This window comes from Polyergus mexicanus, unplaced genomic scaffold, assembly GCF_030449975.1.
Source record: "Polyergus mexicanus isolate NDT 795.1 unplaced genomic scaffold, iyPolMexi1.0 SCAF_17, whole genome shotgun sequence".
NCBI classification, from domain to species: Eukaryota; Metazoa; Arthropoda; class Insecta; order Hymenoptera; family Formicidae; genus Polyergus; species Polyergus mexicanus.
In genome coordinates this window covers 2896384-2911311 of record NW_027223337.1, presented here as the reverse complement: position 1 = coordinate 2911311, position 14928 = coordinate 2896384, and the positions used below count along the sequence as shown (strand labels likewise).

At 61.7% G+C, this 14928-nt stretch overlaps 3 pseudogenes; all 3 read right to left on the bottom strand.

Moving 5' to 3' along the window:
• Positions 1 to 736: 736 nt before the first annotated feature.
• Positions 737 to 918, bottom strand: LOC138940923 (U2 spliceosomal RNA; annotated as a pseudogene).
• A 6299-nt stretch (positions 919 to 7217) lies between these two features.
• On the bottom strand, positions 7218 to 7398 carry LOC138940939 (U2 spliceosomal RNA; annotated as a pseudogene).
• A 6271-nt stretch (positions 7399 to 13669) lies between these two features.
• Positions 13670 to 13848, bottom strand: LOC138940963 (U2 spliceosomal RNA; annotated as a pseudogene).
• Between the last annotated feature and the right edge of the window lie 1080 nt (positions 13849 to 14928).

Genomic DNA, 14928 nt, shown 5'->3' with positions numbered 1-14928 from the left:
ATATGTCTAGATAAATGCTGCGTGTCGCAGAAATCGCCCCTCGACCTGACATTTCCGTCCGTACTCCCCCAGCATCGCGGACAACACACCCGCTCCGCCAGGGGGCACGACAGGACGACTTCGAGCGGGCTCTGCGCCATAATAATAATAAATAAATAAATAAATAAACAAATAATAAAATAAAGACGCGCGGCAAGCGCGGAACCCCGCGCGCGGAACGCGGAGGCGGCACGTGGCGGGATAACCTATGCAGGCACCCCGCGGCGGCGGATCGCGATGCGGCGCCCCGCCGCTACAACAACAGGTGCAACGATGCACCGCCGCACCGCGATGCACCACACGCACGCACCACACCCGCGCACCGCACACTCACCGCACTGCCGCACGTCACTCTCGGCGCAGAGCCCCAGGTCGAGGGAGCCCTGACCACAAAACTTCGCGGAGCACACGCGTCGCGGCACTTCACTTATACGCGCGCGGACACGAAAACACAAGTCGCTTCCCGGCAAAACGAATATCGCGGACACTCACTCGCGGAATATATAAATATACAATAAATAAAACTCTTCTCTGAGCTAAGTCTAACACTCTAAAGCCCACGCGCGAGAGAGAGGTTAGGTGCGCGTAGGCACCCCAGGGATCCAGCGTATCGCACCGATCTTCGGAAAACCTGGTGCAAGCAGGTTATCTGCCACGGGGTTGATACCTAATAACCTGATGGGGTTGTGCTTTACCAGATTATTAGGCCGTTCCTGACGGTACTGCAATGCCAGGCCGACCCGCGGCAGAGTCGGAGCAAGCTCCGGTCACCCGCCAGGTTCCAAAAATCAGTTTAATATTCTGAATCCCCTATGGGGATTGTATCAGATATTAAGCTGATAAGAACAGATAAATTGCCGTTTATTTTACACAATTAATGTTCCCCGGGAGGACAGCACCCCCCCGGGGTGCGAGTACAATTAAAAGCGGCAATTAGCCGCGCGCTATATAATTTAAAATTATGGGCGGGGGACATTGGCCCCCCCCGCCAGTGGGCATACAACTAACGCACTGGGGGAGCACTAGTCTCCCCCAGGTCAACGAGATAAAACGGCGATAAATATATTGCCCCGGCTGACAGACCGGGGCAATGTACATCATATCACAGCATTTCGCCCCCGGGCCAATCACAGATGAGAGGTCGGAGATAAAAGGACCCGGGGGCGCGCACGCGGCAAAAGAATAAAATAAAATTAAATATGTAAAACGCGGCACACACATTCTCGGCTAAAATACAATATTAGATACGCGGCATTCATACTCGGAACAGACAGGCCCACACAACATGCAATAAAATATATAAATATAAAACAAAACAGGGTAAATGATAAAAATAGAGCAGGGTAGAGACCCTGCCCCCTCGCCGCCGCGAGCAAATAAATAAATAAAAGTGGGCAAGACAACGCACTTAATAAATTACGCGACACACACACTCGAGACGCAGAATAAATAATAAGACGAGGACGTTGGAAGTGCCGCACCTACGCATTGGTGGGCCAACGCCGGCGAATCGCGCGGGGGGGTGTCGCGAGCACCCCCTCAGCCGAGGGGCGGGAGGGAGCGGCGTACTGGCGCACGCCAGACACGTGCTCCACGTAAATGTCCCTAGACCAGCGAATGGTGTCCGAGACCATGAGGCGGCGCATCATGGAGGCGTAGGCGTTGCCAATCCTAAGCACTCTCAACACCGCCTCATTCCTCGGATCCCACGAGCCAAGGGCACCGACGACGAAGGCCGTCACTACGACGCGATATCCCCGCCGCTGGAGCTCCTCAGCCAAGGGCGAGTATTTGGCGACTTTCCTCGCCCTAGCCTCATCGAAGGACACCCAGCGGTTTTCGAAGGGGATCGTCACGTCGCAGATGACGACACACTTGGAGCGCTCGTGCCAGACCACAAGATCGGGCCGTAGCTCCCCAAGTTCGCCCTCCATGCCCTCAACCCGCCGGTTTACCCGCTTCTCCCCAGGCATACGGCAAGCCTTCCAGAGGCGGTGCAAGACGGTGTCATGTCTCAGCTGGATGGCAGCGGAATGCACCCCGCAGTGCCCTAAGACATGGGGAAGGGTCTCGGCTGCTGCCCCGCAACGCCGACACCTTCGGTCTGCCTCCCCCCAACGGCGTGCACCGTTGAGAGGGAGGACATCCAACTTGGCACGATGGATAAAGCGCCAGTCGGCGAAGCGAGTGAAGCTGCCGCCGCGGACATAGTGATTGCTCACGCCCGCCCGCGACGACACCTCAAACACCTTCCCCTGATCGGGTTTACGCAACAGCGTACCCGCGTAAAATGCCGCCACCGCTGAGCGCAGACGAGTGACCACCTGGTTACGGGCACCAGGTGGCACCTTTACCGCGTCGCCTCCGGGACGTCGGCACCCGACAATGAGCTCCTCGGTCGCCTCACACCATTCCCACCGAAGGGACAACCTCTCGGACTGCCTCCGCGCAGCATTCCGAGCCGACGACCACAGGGAGCGCTCCCCTCCCTCGCGTAACCTCCCCTCCTGCGAACCAGAAAGGAAGGCCGCGATGTCCTCGTTGTTCGGAGGACCGCCAATCCGCCTGGCCACAACTCCCCGCAGAGACGCCCACGCGAGCGTCCTGACCGTCGCGTCGCCAGCCGTAAGCATACGGAAGACGTGCGCGACGGACAGGACGTCCGCGAGGTCAGCTAGCGGAAGTAGCCCACAACCCCCTCGTTTCGGGGGGAGGTAGACCACTTCCGCGCTGGCTCTCTGCGGGAGGTTGAGCCAGGCCTTGGCTTTACGGCGGATCTCTAGGTCCGCCGCCTTCAGGGGACGCTTCTCCACTGTGGCCCCCCGCAGCAGAAAGTCCATACGCGGCAGGATGTTAGTTGCCACTACCTCCAGTTTCTGCCACGGAGCAAGGAGGGATCGGTCAACCGCGCGAAGATCCTCAAGGAGGCCCCCGATTGTGGCGAATGGCGTTTGGTCGACCGAGCAACCCGTCGGGATACCGAGATGGTGATACGGCTCACCGGACGCAAGGGGATGGACGGGCTCTCCCTGGATTTCGAAGGTCGTCGGTAGGACCCTGCTGCCTGCTCCTGCACCGATGTGCAGGGTGGCACATTTAGCAGGGTTGAACCGCAACCCCACCGACGATGCTCCGTCCTCTGCAGCAGCCAGAAGCCGCTGCATTCCCTCGGGCGTATCGGCAACGAGTGCAATGTCGTCCGCATACGCTAAAACGCTAAAGCGCGAGCCCAATAGATCGAACCCCGCATCGACATCGGTAATTGCACGCAGTACCGAGTCGATAGCGAGGTCAAATACTATGGGGCTCAGCGGACAACCTTGCCGAACCCCCGAACGAACAGGGATGGGGTCGGTGAACCCGTCGGCCGCGCGCACCCGCGTGGTGCATCCCTCATACATGGACTGCCATGTACGAACGATGCCCCCCGGCACCCCGGAGCGAACGAGAGCTCGGCGGATCACCGCGTGCGGGACCGAACCAAACGCGTTGGAAAGGTCCAGCCACGCGACGACCGCCTGCCGCCTAGTCCTCCGCGCATCAGTCAGGATCTCCCGCAGGACAAAGTTGTGCTCAAAGCACCCCTCGTCCCGCAGGAATCCCTTCTGTGCCGGACTAAGCTTGTTGTTGGTGACCGCCCAGTCGGTCAGACGATCGGCAACGAGCGCCGCGAAAAGTTTGGGGGCAGTGTCCCCCAGCGCGAGAGGGCGCCAGTTTTCCAACATATCCCGGTCGCCTTTCTTATACACCAATACGGTGTTGGAGGTCTTCCAGGACGCTGGGACTGCCTCGAGCCGATAACACGCATTAAATAATGCGGTGAGGAGCCGCACTCCCGGATCCGCTCCACGAAGGTCACGGTAAGTGATACCGTCGGGACCCGGCGCAGAGTTGGTCATGCGCCGGAGCCGACGGTCCACCTCCAACTCCGTGAAGGGATCCAGGAGCGCGGACTCCCCCTCATCGGCCAAGGGGTCAGCGCGCTCCACCTCCGCGCCCAGATTGTCCAGGAGTTCGCCGCCGCGGTACAGCCCTTCGAAGTACGCCTGAACCCGCTGTCTCGGCACTTGGCACGATTCAGCGGGCCCCTGCAGCACTTCTCGGACCGCCTTGCGACGGTTCGCCCTGTACAAAGCCTGAATGCGCGTAGCTTCGCGCACCCAGCCCCCGCGTCCTTCTCCCTGCTGCTGGGGACCGGCCGGTGCCGGCCCCCTCCTGACGCCGTCTCTCGCCGGCACTCCCCCCTCACCCCGACGCGCCCGCGCCTCACGCGACCGATCCGGACGGTCGCGGGCGCCGGGTGCACCCCCGCCAACCGCTCTCGCTGCATCCTCCCCGAAGAAGGTGGCGACAGCAGCCGCCACCTCCTCCAGGTCCGCAATCGAGGCGACGGCCTCCACCCGCCCGACCAGCGCGTCACGGGCAGCCACACGTTGCCGCCTGTGCTGTCTTGCGACAGCCGCAGGGGCCGGTTGGCCACCGGACGGCAAGCCGGGCGGGGGGTTAGCACGCCGCGGGTTTCGGTGGTGCCCCCCGCCCCCGCTCCTAGAGACCGGCGGTGCCTCGCCGCTCGCTCCGGGGCCGCCGGCTACGGGGACGCCCCGCCGACGGCCCATCACCCCAGGGACACTTACTTGGGCACTCGGATGTCCCGCGATGCCTTCTTCAGCACGCTCTCCCGGTGCCCTCTCCACGCTGGTCCCCGGCTGTGGGATGCCCGCAGCAACCCCTCGAACGGAGCGGACCATCGTCCGCTGTAGGACGACCGAACACGGTCGTAGGTTAGGCGTCGTTGTAGTATTCGCCAGCGTTTGTGGCGGATGACCGGGCGTCCGCCTCAGCCCCACCGGCGCCGAATCGTCGCTCCCGCTGGAGTCGCCGCTCCACCTCCTCCTCGCTCTTCGCCCCACGTGCCTCCTCCACGGCCCACCTGAGTCCCCCTCGTCCTCCGATGGCGATGAGGGGGGCGCCGCTCCTTGATGCCGCCGCTCCTCCTGCCCTGGTGTTGAGGGTGTTAAAGGAAGGCGCATCCCGCCGACCACCTCCAACGGTGACCCCTCCAAGATGGTCGGGAGGGGGGAGGGTCTCGATGGGGTGACCCTCCCCGCGGTGTACCCCGTGGCCATCACGGGGGACCCGCATGTCGATGTGGTCACCGTCTGGGTGGTCAGCGTGGCGGATCCGGACGCTGCAGGCAAAAGCGGTGGTGTAATGACCCCCGCGCACACGCCGCAGATGGAAGGCGGCGTGGTGGGGGTCATTCGGGGGGGCGGGGTCCCTCGTTGCGGGGTGGGCGTCCTCGCCCCACCCCTCGCCCCCCCGGATGCCTGCAGCGTCAGCGCGGCACTGAGATTACGTACCGCGGTGCCAGCTGGGGATGTCATCGCTGGCTGGGCCCCCCTGGTGTACCTTCCTGAAGAAGGGGGCCCCCGTGGTACGCCCCTGGCCGATGGTCGGGCCAGGGGGCCCGTCTGTGGCGCGCGCTTCTCGGCCGGCACGCTTGACGCCCGAGATCTACTCCGTGTAGTTGGACCCCCACAGGATGTCGTCGGGGGGGTCCTCTCGGGCGTCCTCCTCCATGCGCCCCCCATGCCGCCGAAGGATGGAGATTCGGCGGCAGGGGACCTCCTGGGGGGCGCGCGTGCCGGTCTGGATGCGCCGCTCTTCACGAGAGGCGCGCTCGTGGAACGCCGCAAATTCCTATTAGATTGGGGCCCCGCCTGGCTGGTGGTTGACGGCGGGGCCCCTGCGGCACTCCCTGTAGATGATTTGCCCCCGCTGGATGGTCTGCGGGGGCTTTTGCGCGCCTCTCTTGCCGCTTGTCCGGACGGGCATCTCCTATTGGCCGCGCCATCTTGGGCTGTGGATCCGCCATTATCCTGTGGATGCGCCTTACCTTTAGTTGCGGCGGCCGACGTCCTCCTAGTGGCGGCACCCAATATGGCGGCTGTCATGGCGGCCTGTGATGTTAAGATGGCCGCCCCGCGTGTTGTTGTTGTGGCCAGCGACGGGGATGATCTTCGTGTCGCTGGCCCCGCTGCGGTGACAGCCGCGTAGGAGGGGGACTCTCCTGCTGCTCCGGATGGTGTGTGAGCTCCTGATGATGACGTTGTTGCAGGTGGTGTTGTTCTCGTAGACGTCGTGGCCGCGGAGTGCGACGTGGGTGGCCGCGAGGAAGTGTGGCTTCGCGACGATGCTCCAGCCGACGCCGACGCAGATGGGGCCGATGCAGAGGCCCGGGTCCGCACACCTGAAACACCACCAATATTATTAAGAGTTCTTTGTGCTCCGCGTACTGTGCGACACGCAGCTTCCGTCCGGGGGACGTGCTCCTTCTCAAAATGTTCTTTGACGCGTCTGTATGGGACCGCGCCTGTCCCCCTAAAATTGCATATTGAGCACACATACGCGATAGTGTCCCCCGGGTGGAATTTTCTTATGTGGCGCGATAAATGCTGCGTGTCACAAAAGTCGCCCCTCGACCTGACATTTCTGTCCGTACTCCCCCAGCATCGCGGACAACACACCCGCTCCGCCAGGGGGTACGACAGAACCACTTCGAGCGGGCTCTGCGCCATAACAATAAATGATAATAAAATAAATAATAACAATAAATAGAATTAAGACGCGCGGCAAGCGCGGAACCCCGCGCGCGGAACGCGGAGGCGGCACGTGGCGGGATAACCTATGCAGGCACCCCGCGGCGGCGGATCGCGATGCGGCGCCCCGCCGTCACAACAACAGGTGCAACGATGCACCGCCGCACCGCGACGCACCACACGCACGCACCACACCCGCGCACCGCACACTCACCGCACTGCCGCACGTCACTCTCGGCGCAGAGCCCCAGGTCGAGGGAGCCCTAACCAAAAACTCGCGGAGCACACGCGTCGCGGCACTTCACTTTTCGCGCGGAAGACACAAAATCACAAGTCGCTTCCCGGTGAACGAAAAATCGCGGACACTCACTCGCGGATATAAATAAACAATAAATAAATACTTCTCTGAGCTAAGTCTGGCCAACTAATGGATATAATGCCCACGCGCGAGAGAGAGGTTAGGTGCGCGTGGGCACCCCAGGGATCCAGCGTACCGCGCTGATCTTCGGAAACCTGGTGCAAGCAGGTTATCTGCCACGGGGTTGATACCTAATAACCTGATGGGGTTGTGCTTTACCAGATTATTAGGCCGTTCCTGACGGTACTGCAATGCCAGGCCGACCCGCGGCAGAGTCGGAGCAAGCTCCGGTCACCCGCCAGGTTCCAAAAATCAGTTTAATATTCTGAATCCCCTATGGGGATTGTATCAGATATTAAGCTGATAAGAACAGATAAATTGCCGTTTATTTTCACAATTAATGTTCCCCGGGGGGACAGCACCCCCCCGGGGTGCGAAATACAATAAAAAGCGGCAATTAGCCGCGCGCAATATAGTTAAAACTATGGGCGGGAGACAATAGCCCCTCCCGCCAGTGGGCACTAAAACTAACGCTCTGGGGGGGCACTAGCCTCCCCCAGGTCGGAGAAATAAAAATGTTGATAATAGATTGCCCCGGCTGACAGACCGGGGCAATGTACATCAAAATCACAGCATTTCGCCCCCGGGCCAATCACAGATAAGCGGTCAGAAATAAAAGGACCCGGGGGCGCGCACGCGGCAAAAATATAAATAAAATTAATTATGTAAAACGCGACGCATTCATACTCGACTAAAATACAATAATAGGAACGCGGCATTCATACTCGGAACAGACAGGCCCACACAACATGCAATAAAATTTAAAAACAAAACAGAGTAAAATAAAATTAGAGCAGGGTGAGACCCTGCTCCCTCGCCGCTGCGAGCAAATAGATAAATAAGAGTGGGCAAGACAACGCACTTAATAAATTACGCGGCACATATACTCGGAACGCAAAATAATAAATAGGACGAAGACGTTGGAAGCGCCGCACCTACGCATTGGTGGGCCAACGCCGGCGAATCGCGCGGGGGGGTGTCGCGAGCACCCCCTCAGCCGAGGGGCGGGAGGGAGCGGCGTACTGGCGCACGCCAGACACATGCTCCACGTAGATGTCCCTAGACCAGCGAATGGTATCCGAGACCATGAGGCGGCGCATCATCGAGGCGTAGGCGTTGCCAATCCTCAGCACCCTCAGTACCGCCTCATTCCTCGGATCCCACGAGCCAAGGGCACCGACGACGAAGGCCGTCACTACGACGCGATATCCCCGCCGCTGGAGCTCCTCAGCCAAGGGCGAGTATTTGGCGACTTTCCTCGCCCTAGCCTCATCGAAGGACACCCAGCGGTTTTCGAAGGGGATCGTCACGTCGCAGATGACGACGCACTTGGAGCGCTCGTGCCAGACCACAAGGTCGGGCCGTAGCTCCCCAAGCTCGCCCTCCATGCCCTCAACCCGCCGGTTTACCCGCTTCTCCCCAGGCATACGGCAAGCCTTCCAGAGGCGGTGCAAGACGGTGTCATGTCTCAGCTGAATGGCAGCGGAATGCACCCCGCAGTGCCCTAAGACATGGGGAAGGGTCTCGGCTGCTGCCCCGCAACGCCGACACCTTCGGTCTGCCTCCCCCCAACGGCGTGCACCGTTGAGAGGGAGGACATCCAACTTGGCACGATGGATAAAGCGCCAGTCGGCGAAGCGAGTGAAGCTGCCGCCGCGGACATAGTGATTGCTCACACCCGCCCGCGACGACACCTCAAACACCTTCCCCTGATCGGGTTTACGCAACAGCGTACCCGCGTAGAATGCTGCCACCGCTGAGCGCAGACGAGTGACCACCTGGTTACGGGCTCCAGGTGGCACCTTTACCGCGTCGCCTCCGGGACGTCGGCACCCGACAATGAGCTCCTCGGTCGCCTCACACCATTCCCACCGAAGGGACAACCTCTCAGACTGCCTCCGCGCAGCATTCCGAGCCGTCGACCACAGGGAGCGCTCCCCTCCCTCGCGTAACCTCCCCTCCTGCGAACCAGAAAGGAAGGCCGCGATGTCCTCGTTGGTCGGAGGACCGCCAATCCGCCTGGCCACAACTCCCCGCAGAGACGCCCACGCGAGCGTCCTGACCGTCGCGTCGCCAGCCGTAAGCATACGGAAGACGTGCGCGACGGACAGGACGTCCGCGAGGTCAGCTAGCGGAAGTAGCCCACAACCCCCTCGTTTCGGGGGGAGGTAGACCACCTCCGCGCTGGCTCTCTGCGGGAGGTTGAGCCAGGCCTTGGCTTTACGGCGGATCTCTAGGTCCGCCGCCTTCAGGGGACGCTTCTCCACTGTGGCCCCCCGCAGCAGAAAGTCCATACGCGGCAGGATGTTGGTTGCCACTACCTCCAATTTCTGCCACGGGGCAAGGAGGGATCGGTCAACCGCGCGGAGATCCTCAAGGAGGCCCCCGATTGTGGCGAATGGCGTTTGGTCGACCGAGCAACCCGTCGGGATACCGAGATGGTGATACGGCTCACCGGACGCAAGGGGATGGACGGGCTCTCCCTGGATTTCGAAGGTCGTCGGTAGGACCCTGCCGCCTGCTCCTGCACCGATGTGCAGGGTGGCACATTTAGCAGGGTTGAACCGCAACCCCACCGACGATGCTCCGTCCTCTGCAGCAGCCAGAAGCCGCTGCATTCCCTCGGGCGTATCGGCAACGAGTGCAATGTCGTCCGCATACGCTAAAACGCTAAAGCGCGAGCCCAATAGATCGAACCCCGCATCGACATCGGTAATTGCACGCAGTACCGAGTCGATAGCGAGGTCAAATACTATCGGGCTCAGCGGACAACCTTGCCGAACCCCCGAACGAACAGGGATGGGGTCGGTGAACCCGTCGGCCGCGCGCACCCGCGTGGTGCATCCCTCATACATGGACTGCCATGTACGAACGATGCCCCCCGGCACCCCGGAGCGAACGAGAGCGCGGCGGATCACCGCGTGCGGGACCGAACCAAACGCGTTGGAAAGGTCCAGCCACGCGACGACCGCCTGCCGCCTAGTCCTCCGCGCATCAGTCAGGATCTCCTGCAGGACAAAGTTGTGCTCAAAGCACCCCTCGTCCCGCAGGAATCCCTTCTGTGCCGGACTAAGCTTGTTGTTGGTGACCGCCCAGTCGGTCAGACGATCGGCAACGAGCGCCGCGAAAAGTTTGGGGGCAGTGTCCCCCAGCGCGAGAGGGCGCCAGTTCTCCAACATATCCCGATCGCCTTTTTTGTACACCAATACGGTGTTGGAGGTCTTCCAAGACGCTGGGACTGCCTCGAGCCGATAACACGCGTTAAACAACGCGGTGAGGAGCCGCACTCCCGGATCCGCTCCACGGAGGTCACGGTAAGTGATACCGTCGGGACCCGGCGCAGAGTTCGTCATACGCCGGAGCCGACGGTCCACCTCCAACTCCGTGAAGGGATCCAGGAGCGCGGACTCCCCCTCATCGGCCAAGGGGTCAGCGCGCTCCACCTCCGCGCCCAGATTGTCCAGGAGTTCGCCGCCGCGGTACAGCCCTTCGAAGTACGCCTGAACCCGCTGTCTCGGCACTTGGCACGATTCAGCGGGCCCCTGCAGCACTTCTCGGACTGCCTTGCGACGGTTCGCCCTGTACAACGCCTGTATGCGCGTGGCTTCGCGCACCCAGCCCCCGCGCCCTTCTCCCTGCTGCTGGGGACCAGCCGGTGCCGGCCCCCTCCTGACGCCGTCTCGCGCCGGCACTCCCCCCTCACCCCGACGCGCCCGCGCCTCACGCGACCGATCCGGACGGTCGCGGGCGCCGGGTGCACCCCCGCCAACCGCTCTCGCTGCATCCTCCCCGAAGAAGGTGGCGACAGCAGCCGCCACCTCCTCCAGGTCCGCAATCGAGGCGACGGCCTCCACCCGCCCGACCAGCGCGTCACGAGCAGCCACACGTTGCCGCCTGTGCTGTCTTGCGACAGCCGCAGGGGCCGGTTGGCCACCGGACGGCAAGCCGGGCGGGGGGTTAGCACGCCGCGGGTTTCGGTGGTGCCCCCCGCCCCCGCTCCTAGAGACCGGCGGTGCCTCGCCGCTCGCTCCGGAGCCGCCGGCTACGGGAACGCCCCGCCGACGGCCCATCACCCCAGGGACACTTACTTGGGCACTCGGATGTCCCGCGATGCCTTCTTCAGCACGCTCTCCCGGTGCCCTCTCCACGCTTGTCCCCGGCTGTGGGATGCCCGCGGCAGCCCCTCGAACAGAGCGGATCAATGTCCGCTGAAGGACGACCGCGCAGGGTCGTATGTTAGGCGTCGAAGTTGTATTCGCCGGCGTTTGTGGCGGATGACCGGGCGTCCGCCTCAGCCCCACCGGCGTCGGGTCGTCGTTCCCGCTGGAGTCGCCGCTCCACCTCCTCCTCGCTCTTCGCCCCACGTGCCTCCTCCACGGCCCACCAGAGTCCCCCTCGTCCTCCGATGGCGATGAGGGGGGCGCCGCCCCCTGTTGCCGCCGCTCCTCCTGCCCTGGTGTTGAGGGTGTTGAAGGAAGGCGCATCCCGCCGACCACCTCCAACGGTGACCCCTCCAGGATGGTAGGGAGGGGGGAGGGTCTCGATGGTGTGACCCTCCCCGCGGTGTACCCCGTGGCCATCACGGGGGACCCGCACGTTGATGTGGTCACCGTCTGGGTGGTCAGCGTGGCGGATCCCGACGCTGCAGGCAAAGCTGGAGGTGTAATGACCCCCGCGCACACGCCGCAGATGGAAGGCGGCGTGGTGGGGGTCATTCGGGGGGGCGGGGTCCCTCGTTGCGGGGTGGGCGTCCTCGCACCACCCCTCGCCCCCCCGGATGCCTGCAGCGTCAGCGCGGCACTGAGATTCCGTACCGCGGTGCCGGCTGGGGATGTCATCGCCGGCTGGGCCCCTCTGGTGTTCCTCCCTGAAGAAGGGGGCCCCCGCGGTACGCCCCTGGCCGATGGTCGGGCCAGGGGGCCCGTCCGTGGCGCGCACTTCTCGGCCGGCACGCTCGACGCCCGAGATCTACTCCGTGTAGTTGGACCCCCACAGGATGTCGTCGGGGGGGTCCTCTCGGGCGTCCTCCTCCATGCGCCCCCCATGCCGCCGAAGGATGGAGATTCGGCGGCAGGGGACCTCCTGGGGGGCGCGCGTGCCGGCCTGGATGCGCCGCTCTTCACGAGAGGCGCGCTCGTGGAACGCCGCAAATTCCTATTAAATGAGGGCCCCGCCTGGCTGGTGGATGACGGCGGGGCCCCTGCGGCACTCCTCGTAGTCGATTTGCCCCCGCTGGATGGTCTGCGGGGGCTTTTGCGCGCCTCTCTGGCCGCTTGTCCGGACGGGCATCTCCTATTGGCCGCGCCATCTTGCCCTGTGGATCCGCCATTATCCTGTGGATGCGCCTTACCTTTAGTTGCGGCGGCCGACGTCCTCCTAGTGGCGGCACCCAATATGGCGGCTGTCATGGCGGCCTGAGATGTCAAGATGGCCGCCCCACGTGTTGTTGTGGCCAGCGACGGAGATGTTCGGCGTGTCGCTGGCCCCGCTGCGGTGACAGCCGCGTATGAGGGGGACTCTCCTGCTGCTCCAGATGTACGGGATGCTGTTGTTGTTGCAGGTGGTGCTCTTGTGGACGTCGTGGCCGTGGAGTGTGACGTAGGTGGCCGCGAGGAAGTGAGGCTTCGCGACGATGGTCCAGCCGACGCCGATGCAGATGGGGCCGATGCAGAGGCCCGGGTCCGCACACCTGAAAGCCCACCATTATTAGATAATGTTCTCTGTGCTCCGCGTACTGTGCGACACGCAGCTTCCGTCCGGGGGACGTGCTCCTTCTCAAAATGTTCTTTCACCCGACGGTAGGGGACCGCGCCTGTCCCCCTATATTCACATATTGAGCACACATATGCTATCGTGTCCCCCGGGTGGAATTTCCGAATGTGACGCGATAAGTGCTGCGTGTCACAGAAATCGCCCCTCGACCTGACATTTCTGTCCGTACTCCCCCAGCATCGCGGACAACACACCCGCTCCGCCAGGGGGTACGTCAGGACGACTTCTAACGGGCTCTGCGCCATAACAATAAACGAATAAATATATAAATAACAATAAATAACACTAAGACGCGCGGCAAGCACGGAACCCCGCGCGCGGAGCGCGGAGGCGGCACGCGGCGGGATAACCTATACAGGCACCCCGCGGCGGCGGATCTCGATGCGGCGCCCCGCCGTCACAGCAACAGGTGCAACGATGCACCGCCGCACCAAGATGCACCGCACGCACACACCACACCCGCGCACCGCACACTCACCGCACTGCCGCACGTCACTCTCGGCGCAGAGCCCCAGGTCGAGGGAGCCCTAACCACAAACTCGCGGAGCACACGCGTCGCGGCACTTCACTTATACGCGCGGACACGATATCACAAATCGCTTCCCGGCAAACGAAAAATCGCGGACATACACTCGCGGATTAAAATAAAACAATAAATAAATACTTCTCTGAGCTAAGTCTAGAATTTTAGAGGCTAAAAGCCCACGCGCGAAGGAGAGGTTAGGTGCGCGTGGGCACCCCGAGGGTCCAGTCTACCGCGCTGATTTCCGGAAACCTGGTGCAAGCAGGTTATCTGCCACGGGGTTGATACCTAATAACCTGATGGGGTTGTGCTTTACCAGATTATTAGGCCGTTCCTGACGGTACTGCAATGCCAGGCCGACCCGCGGCAGAGTCGGAGCAAGCTCCGGTCACCCGCCAGGTTCCAAAAATCAGTTTAATATTCTGAATCCCCTATGGGGATTGTATCAGATATTAAGCTGATAAGAACAGATAAATTGCCGTTTATTTTTCAGTTAATGTTCCCCGGGGGGACAGCACCCCCCCGGGGTGCGAATACAATAAAAAGCGGCAATTAGCCGCGCGCTATAAAAATTAAAATTATGGGCGGGGGACATTGGCCCCCCCCGCCAGTGGGCATTACAACTAACGCTCTGGGGGAGCACTAGCCTCCCCCAGGTCGGAAGAAAATAAAAATGTGATAATAAATTGCCCCGGCTGACTGACCGGGGCAATGTATATCCATATCACAGCAATCGCCCCCGGGCCAATCACAGATAAGAGGTCGGAGATAAAAAGACCCGGGGGCGCGCACGCGGCAAAGAATAAATAAAATTAAGTATGTAAAACGCGGCACACACATACTCGACTAAAAAACAATATTAGGTACGCGGCATTCACACTCGGAACAGACAGGCCCACACAACATGCAATAAAATAAATAAACACAACAGGGTTAAAAAATAAATAGAGCAGGGTGAGACCCTGCTCCCTCGCCGCTGCGAGCAAATAGATAAATACAAGTGGGCAAGACAACGCACTTAATAAATTACGCGACACACATGCTCGGAACGCAAAAAATAAATAAATACGAGGACGCCTGAAGTGCCGCACCTACGCATTGGTGGGCCAACGCCGGCGAATCGCGCGGGGGGGTGTCGCGAGCACCCCCTCAGCCGAGGGGCGGGAGGGAGCGGCGTACTGGCGCACGCCAGACACGTGCTCCACGTAAATGTCCCTAGACCAGCGAATGGTATCCGAGACCATGAGGCGGCGCATCATCGAGGCGTAGGCGTTGCCAATCCTAAGCACTCTCAGTACCGCCTCATTCCTCGGATCCCACGAGCCAAGGGCACCGACGACGAAGGCCGTCACTACGACGCGATATCCCCGCCGCTGGAGCTCCTCAGCCAAGGGCGAGTATTTGGCGACTTTCCTCGCCCTAGCCTCATCGAAGGACACCCAGCGGTTTTCGAAGGGGATCGTCACGTCGCAGATGACGACACACTTGGAGCGCTCGTGCCAGACCACAAGATCGGGCCGTAGCTCCCCAAGTTCGCCCTCCATGCCCTCAACCCGCCGGTTTACCCGCTTCTCCCC